Raw genomic sequence first — 9,005 nt, forward strand, 5'->3', positions numbered from 1 at the left:
AAAACATAATTTATGTAAGAACTTACCTGATAAATTCATTTCTTTCATATTAACAAGAGTCCATGAGGCCCACCCTTTTTTGTGGTGGTTATGATTTTTTTGTATAAAGCACAATTATTCCAATTCCTTATTTTATATGCTTCGCACTTTTTCTTATCACCCCACTTCTTGGCTATTCGTTAAACTGATTTGTGGGTGTGGTGAGGGGTGTATTTATAGGCATTTTTAGGTTTGGGAAACTTTGCCCCTCCTGGTAGGAATGTATATCCCATACGTCACTAGCTCATGGACTCTTGTTAATATGAAAGAAATGAATTTATCAGGTAAGTTCTTACATAAATTATGTTTTCTTTCATATTAACAAGAGTCCATGAGGCCCACCCTTTTTTGTGGTGGTTATGATTTTTTGTATAAAGCACAATTATTCCAATTCCTTATTTTATATGCTTCGCACTTTTTTTCTTATCACCCCACTTCTTGGCTATTCGTTAAACTGATTTGTGGGTGTGGTGAGGGGTGTATTTATAGGCATTTTAAGGTTTGGGAAACTTTGCCCCTCCTGGTAGGAATGTATATCCCATACGTCACTAGCTCATGGACTCTTGTTAATATGAAAGAAATGAATTTATCAGGTAAGTTCTTACATAAATTATGTTTTTCAACAAAGGATAATAGCACCTTTATTTAAAAACAATATTTTGTAGTAAATATTGTTGTAATACATTTAATTAGGCTCATTACACCTGGCACTTCCTGTTTTGAGTGTTGTTTGTTAATCTGAATTTCATCTATTTTACAAAGCTATCATTATTGATACAAAGGGATATTTTTAAAAAATACTGAAGCTTCATGCAAAAGACACAGAAAAGTCAAAATTAAACTTGTATGATTCAGATAGATCATGTTTTTAACCCTTTCCTGACTGGGTTAAAGTGTCTACATCGGAACAACTGTTCCGATGTAGACAAATTGAAATCACACGATCGCAAGATTTCAATTATTGGATCGGGTCTGGGGGGCGTCCCTATGACTCTAGGAACGCCCTCCAGACCGCGATCAAATCTTAGAAGCTCAGTAGGCTTCAGGACAGCCGTTAGCTATGATGTTCTATTCCGTCATAACGGCTTTAAAGCCCAGTGTAATTATGACGGAATAGAACGGCATAACGGCGTTAAAAGGTTAAGACTCTTAAATTCACTTCTATTTTCAAATTTGTTTTGTTCTTTTGGTATCCCTTGTTGAAAAAGAATACGCACATATCCTACACTAGTGGGAGCTAGCTGCTGATTGGTGCCTGCACACATTTGTCTCTTGTGATTGGCTAATTAGATGTGTTCAGTCAGCTAACTGCCAGTAGTGCAATGCTGTTCCTTCAGCAAATGATAACAAGAGAATGAAGCAAATTTTATGAAAAAAGTAAATTGGAAAGTTGTTGACATTGTATGTTCTATCTGAATCATGAAATAACATTTTGGGTTTTTCTTGTCCCTTTAAGCTTTCATGGATCAGAGAGCGCTTGCAATTTGTAAAGACTTTTAATTTACTTCTGTAATTACCTTTGCTGAAAAGCACACTTAGGTAGGCTCAGGAGCACTTCTGGAAGATAGCTGCTGATTGGTGGCTACATGTATATATCTCTTGTCATTGGCTCATTAGATGTGTTTAGCTAGCTCCCAGAAGTGCACTCCTGCTCTGAAGCTGACTTTAACCATGTGTTTAATCCCCTTCATATCAGTTAAACACATAGTTATATACAAGCTATAGTGCGGTAATAAAATACTCTAACACATTTTCTTTTGACATTTTTATATCCCTTTAATATTCATCTTGCAATATGTATCAGCACAAATATTCAATTATTCTATGAAGATAGCCAAAACGAAATTCCCAACTTTCTGTTTCTCCCATTTTTTGTAACATGAGTAACTGGTTTCTGTTAAAACTATGACCTCATTATGACATCAAGAGATCAGTCTGCAACTGGTTATACTGGTTTCTGACTAAAAATCCTTTTGGCAACTGATTAAACCTAAAACTTGCAAAAACTAAACACAATCTGTTAGGTGTTTGTCTGTATAACCTTATACAGAGCTACAAAATATAAATATATGAGAGGCTTTATGTTCCACGCCCTGACACTGCATGTTAGCATAACTGGGTAGGGACAGTCTACTCCAGAATTGTTATTGCTTAAAAAGATAGTTAATCCATTTAACACAGATAACAATATACAGAATCATTACTAAAGAGCTGATCCAAAAAAATTATATATATATTTGTTGGGTCAGAGGGGCGGACATAGTGACTGTGCACCAAACTTTCACTGAGATTAGGTGCTCTGCATGGAGTCATTTGTGGTTGTGTTGTTAGGATGGAACTAAGTTTGTCATCCATTAGTAATAGAAGCCAATGACGTTTCATTGTGTGTCTTATATCATCCCATGCTTCATTATATTATGTGATATATCGCACTGTCGGTTTGACTTTTCCATATTTATTAGTCTTAGTAGATGCTAGACTGAATTGGCTTTCCTCTCGTGTTTTGTCTTTTATGTATCTAAAACTGATTTTCGGAATATCCCCTTTCAATTAATCTTTGTGTAAGGTTCTTGGATTCATTTGCAAAATCAGGGTCAGTTATACAGTTTTTACGGGCTCTGATGAATTTGTGATTTGGGGATTCCTTTTATCTGTGCTATAGGATGGAAGCTTTCTGCTCGTAATAAATAGATAATAAATACATAGTTGGTTAAACTTTTTTCGTCACCATTCCATAGGAGTAGCACATCATCGATGTAGCATAGTCACATCGTGATGTGTGACATAAAGAGGCATGCATATGAGGGAGCAAATTTTGCCCCCATAGCTGTGCCTTTAAGTTGGATATAATACTTGTCATTAAATACAAAGAAATTGTGTTTGAGGGCAAATGACAAAAGTTTGCAAACAAAATCAGTGTGCGAATTAAAGGAGATTCCCCGTTGTTGGAGGTAGAATCTGGTTGCTATTACCCCTTTTTCATGAGGTATACATGAATATAGGGATTCCACATCAATTGTGGCTAGAATTGTGGCTTCATCAATTACTAGATCATTTGTTTTCCTAAGTAAGTCAGGAGTGTCTTGGACAAAGGAGGGAAGATAGCCTACAAATGGTTTCAGGAAATGATCTAAATATTCACCTATACGTTCCAAAGGTCCATCAATACCGGCAATTATCGGTCTGCTGGGAAGATACCATTGTCCTTCTTTGTGGACCTTTGGAATAGTATAGAACGTAGGAATTTTAGGATATTTTGGCAGTAGAAATTCCAATTCAGTTTTTGTAATAGTCTGTTCATTTAAAGCTTTATTCAGCAACACTTTTAGGTCCCTCATTGTTTGATCTAGGGGATTACTTGTTAGTCTTTTATATTGTGAACTATCCAAAAGTTGTCTATTACATTTCTCAAGATATTTAGTTTGATCTTGAATGACAATGTTGCCGCCCTTATCAGACGACTTGATCACTTTTTGCCTATTAGAATTAAGTTCATATAGGGCCTTTCTTTCTCCAGTGGTCAAGTTGTCTGGCTTAGAGGGGCCATTGTTCAATTCTTTTATTTCAGTTTCTACCAGCTTTAAAAAATGTATTAATTAAGGGTACTTCACTTAGATTGGGCATATATGTTGAGTGTGGCCTAAGACCACTGTTAAGGGTACTTTGTTTGAGATCTAGTTCAATTTGCTCTGACTCCGCTGATAGTCTAAGGTTTCAAGAACTATCTCAAATGGTATCTCAGAGTTATTTTGTTTCTCACTGGCAAGTAGTTTATGACATGCAAGTTTTCTAGCAAATAAGTGAAGGTCTTTCACAGCTTCAAATTTATCTAATTTTTTTCAATGGGGAGAAAGATAAACCTTTTTGTAAAACTTTTGTTTGATCCTCTGTTAGACTGATAATCAATCCTCTTTCACTCTATCATCTATTTTTTGTTCCTCAATGTGTACCTGTTGTATGATTGTTGCCCCTTCTTTTTCTTTTCCTTTGTCCCTTTTTCCTCTCTCTCTCTCCCCCATCTGTTTTTTTTCTCCCCTTCTAGTGTATTCCCTAAAGGGGAATCTCTGCGATTTTTATTTCCCTGACTTCTCTTACTTTAAGGTTTTGCACCTCCCTCATCAGACTCACTATCCTGAGTTCTCTTTGAGACATGACACACGTCCCGGAAGGATGTAAACGCATCCTAGATAACTGTTTATATAAATTGCTACCTACGTATACCCAGAAATGGCATGAAGAACTTGGGCTTACCGTATCACCTCAAAAGTGGTTGAAGCTATTTTATAACATCCGTAAATCATCATCCTCACTGCATGTGTTAGAAATGAGTTATAAAGTCCTTAACACCTGTCCGCCTCAAACTCCTATTACCTAGATCTTCACCTAAATGTTGGAGGAACTGTGGAGAGATAGGTACTATAACTTCGATATGGTGGTCATGTCCTCTCTTGCGCAATTTCTGGAACTCACTAGAATCGGTATTTAAACAACTATTGGGAGAATCATTCTTGATCACACCTTTTAATTGTTCTAAACAAACCTGTAAAATCATATTATCCTTTCTCCAGCTTGGCCTGTTCCCAGTCTAATCCGATTTAATGGAGAGAGCTCAAGAATTGATGGTACTTGAGGAGTATTCATACCTTAGACACAACAAACTGAACATGTTTCAACTTTCAAGATATCTAGTTCTACTGGGAAACATTACAAACACAAATGGGAACTTAGGTCACCCCGGTCTTCAGCCACACTTACCTACCTGACAGACAGGACGCTTCATCACCACTGCCTCCCCTTACACAATCTCCTCCTCTATTTCTCTTTCATTCTTACCCCTTTCTAGGTCCAGTTTTCTTCCCTTCTTTGAATCTTCATTTCATTTCCCTTTCCATCTTCATTGCTACAGATGGCTCTTATTTTTGCTACTTATATACTTAAAGGGACATGATACCCAAATTGTTTCCTTCCTGATTCATATAGAGAATAAAATGTTAAACACCTTTCAAATGTACTTCTATTATCTAATTTGCTTTGTTTTCGGGGTAACCATTGTTGAAAAGCATACCAAGGTAGGCTCATGAGTTGGGAGCTAGCTGCTGATTGATGTCGGCACATATATTCCTCTTGTCATTGGCTTACTATATGTTCAGCTAGCTCCGGGTTGTGCATTGCTGCTCCTTCAGCAAAGGACACAAAGAGAATGAAGTAAAATTGATTATATATTTGAATTGGAAAGTTGTTAAAACATAAATGCTCTGTCTGAATCATAAAAAAAATAATTGTGTTTCACTTCCCTTTTTAATGGTCAATATTGTAATGTTCAAGTATTGCATTATCCTTGCAACCGTTGGTTTGCTGATTTACTCAGACTATTTGGACTGATTATAATTCACTTTGCTTAAAAGTTAAGTGATTTTAAACTTTACATGTTTTAAAATCAGGTCAGGAATCTAAGCAATATTTTACAGGGACTTTAATTGATGACTTGTGATGATGCGCTATAACTTATTTTCAAATCTAGCCGTGCCATTCTAATACCGCATGCTTCAGTCTTTCACTTCAAAACTCGTATTTTTTGTGGGCTAATGGTATGAGCTGTTCTCCAATCAGCTCTCTAGCCATACGGCACTTTTTTTGTAACTAGAGTGCCAATTGGAGAACGGTTCAAACCATTGACTCACAAAAAAAAATTCTAGGTATCATTTTATAATTGTATGTCAACAGACGTGATTAGTTAAAAAATATATATATATATATATTTGATTGCTAACCTAGTAACAGGGACTTTAAAGTGTGTTTTATTTTGTAAATATATAATATATAATCAGCAATTAAACACTAGATTGCAACAGTTATGCATACAAAATAAATTATTTAAAATTAAATAATGATTTTGTTAGCAAAATGTGCTTTGTTAGCAGTCCATGGACACACCCTTTTGAATATTATTGAAAGTGCATATCTATAAAAGGCTGAGAAGAAAATATCACCTGAGCATCTCTATGTAAAAAGGAATGTTATCTCAAAAAAAGCATGTTAAAGAAAAAAAGGCAATAGTCAATTTGCATAAGCAGTGCTGAGGCCATGCTTTGCTTTGCTTTGCTTGGATCTCATGAAATTTCACTGAAATCCTAGTTTATTTCATAGTAAACTTTCTTAAACTGAATAGCAAAATAACATGACTGTGCCTGCACATGCCAGATCCACGCTCCCTTGCAAGTTCCGGAACTAGCATCCTGATTGGCTGCTTAAAGGTTTTTTACTATGGGATGTTGCTTCTGAGGAAATTTTGAGGTCAAATAGCTTCCTTTTTTACATAGAGTTAGTTGTTCAGATGATATTTTCTAGTCGGCTTTATACAACTATGCTGCATCACTTTCAAATGCTTCAACAGTTGGGTATCATGTCCTTTTAAGGATAGATAAATAAGCTCTTGCACTTATCAAGCAATCACTGTGTAATATGTTGCAGAATTTACTCCAGCCTCTGTCAAGGTTGAAAAAGATATAATTGTTACAATTTTAGCAGTAAAGTATACGAAAAATGGGATGAATGAATAATGAAATTGCATCGCAAAGTGTGTTTTTTGTAAAATATTTTATGGGGAATGACGTTTTTGTTTTCTTTATTGAATATTCCTCATTTGTACGAGGAGGATCACATAAATGTATTGGCCTATTTAGGTATCGCTGCTCTTTTTTTAGACGCTAATGACGAAACTCTACCTCCTTTGTTTTTTAGGTCTCTTCAAAAATGTGAAAAGCCTCTAACAGTACCTGGCATCAGAATCATCTTTTGGCGTTTCTTACGCTGACTTTGTGCTAAGGGAAGTGTGCCCTGCTTGCCCGCAGCCCACTCTGGGTTTTAAATCCGTCTGTCATTGCCACTGAGATCTGACATTGGTAAGGGCCAAATCGACACTCTGTAAACCCATTCAGGGCCACACAAAATGCACCAACTGTTACCTTACTGTTAAACCCCAAAAATAGTCTCTTGGGGTTCAAGCGCACAATTTTGAAAAAGTTTTCAATTTTACTTCTATGATCAAATTTGCTTTGTTCTTTGTTGAAGAGATTTCTAAGTAGGTGTCTGGAGAACTGCATGGCAGGAAATAGTCCTGCTTCTAGTGCTCTTGCAAATAAATAACATTCTTGCAAAACTGCTGCTATATAGATGTGCACGCTCCTAAGCTTATGTCCTTGCTTATCAACAAAAGATACAGAGAGAACAAATAACATTTTATAATAGAAATAAATTAGAAATGATATCCCTTTAACTATAGCAGTACATTTCAGGCATTCCAAATTCAAATATCTCGTCCCCATCTTTCTTTGCTGAAGAGAGGACTTCGGCAATTAGTTAGGTAGGCTCATATGCTAATTCCTAAGCCTTTGAAGGCTGCCCCCTTATCTCAGTGCATTTTTACAGTTTTTCACAGCTAGACAGCGCTAGTTCATGTGTGCCATATAGATAGCATTGTGCTCACTCCCGTGGAGTTATTTATAAGGCAGCTAAAATGCAAGGCTGTCAACAGAACTGAAATAAGGGGGATTATATACAGAGGTGATCACAGAGGTAAAAAGTACATTAATATAACAGTGCAGGTTATGCAAAACTGGGGAATGGGTAATAAAGGGATTATCTTTTTAAACACTAAAAATGTTGGTGTCGACTGTCCCTTTAAATTTAAAGGAAGTGCATGATTGCGTATGACAGACTCCTGGAAATCAACTTCCCATTGGTGGATAGAGACTCGCACTATTCGCTCTATTTTAGATGGTACATAGAACATTTTTGAGCATCATGTCTTTTAAGAGGTTAAACACATAGATATGGACATGCAATTATGTATATTGTGTACGTTTACTACAATTCATTACACACCCTTTTTTTCTCTTCAATGCAAAGACATCAACATTTCATCCTTTTTTTTACGTGCCTCAATGCTTTATATGCACCGACCCAAAGGGTGTTTCTATTTTTCTTTTAAATAAGAGTTTTCTTTAATCTATACATAGTAGGACCTGTACCCGCGGGGGATAGGTTCCAAGCCCCCCCAGCGGATGCCTGAAACCGCGGATAGTAGCGAACACTATAATACTGTACATACCTATGGTAAAGGAAGACAATTGGCCGTGAAGTGCGACAGCGATAGTAGCACAAATATTTCTTTTTCACAATTTCACGGATGGAAGATTTGTAACTACCACACATCCTAGCAACCTCAGCAAACTATTTTTTTATCTTTCCCGATTAAATCGAGAATTATTACTTTACCACTTCTCTTTGGCACACCCGCTTTGCCAGCATCACTACTTTTGCACTTTGTGGCCATTATTAAGCAAAATAAAGATTACGTGAACACAAGCGCTGTGATACTAAGGGACGATGAACGTCTCGGATGAGACCGCACACGATTTGATCACGTTACTCAGAACATTGCACAATTTAAAGGGACAGTCTACTCCAGAATTTTTAGTGTTTAAAAAGATAGATAATCCCTTTATTACTCATTTCCCAGTTTTGCATAACCAACACAGTTATAATAATACAGGCTTTACCTCTGTAGTTACCTTGTATCTAAGCCTCTGCAGACTGCCCTCTTATCTCATTTCTTTTGACAGACTTGCATTTTAGCCAATTAATTCTGACTCATAAATAACTTCACAGGAGTGAGCACAATGTTATCCATATGGCACACATGAACTAGCGCTGTCTAGCTGTAAAAAAAACTTTCCAAATGCACTAAGAGGCGGCCTTCAAGGGCTTAGAAATTAGCATATGAACCTGCCTTGGTTTAGCTTTCATCAAAGAATACCAAGAGAACAAAGCAATTTTGATGACAAAAGTAAATTGGAAAATTGTTTAAAAATTGCATGTCTTATCTGAATCATGAACGTTTAATTTTGACTAGACTTTCCTTTTAAATTATGAATGTTTACTGTACATATTTAGATCAGTCAACC

General features: G+C 36.3%; 1 protein-coding gene across 3 annotated transcripts in view; it reads left to right on the top strand.

The window, feature by feature from the left end:
* Positions 1 to 9,005, top strand: part of HDHD3 (haloacid dehalogenase like hydrolase domain containing 3) — a 30,022-nt gene that overhangs the window by 19,685 nt on the left and 1,332 nt on the right. For all 3 annotated transcript variants that reach the window (XM_053696008.1, XM_053696009.1, XM_053696007.1), the window contains exon 2: positions 6,781 to 6,941. The gene's annotated coding sequence lies outside the window, so the exon portion shown is untranslated. The remainder of the gene's footprint in view (positions 1 to 6,780; positions 6,942 to 9,005) is intronic.

Source organism: Bombina bombina, chromosome 12 (genome assembly GCF_027579735.1).
Source record: "Bombina bombina isolate aBomBom1 chromosome 12, aBomBom1.pri, whole genome shotgun sequence".
In the NCBI taxonomy this organism is placed as follows: domain Eukaryota; kingdom Metazoa; phylum Chordata; class Amphibia; order Anura; family Bombinatoridae; genus Bombina; species Bombina bombina.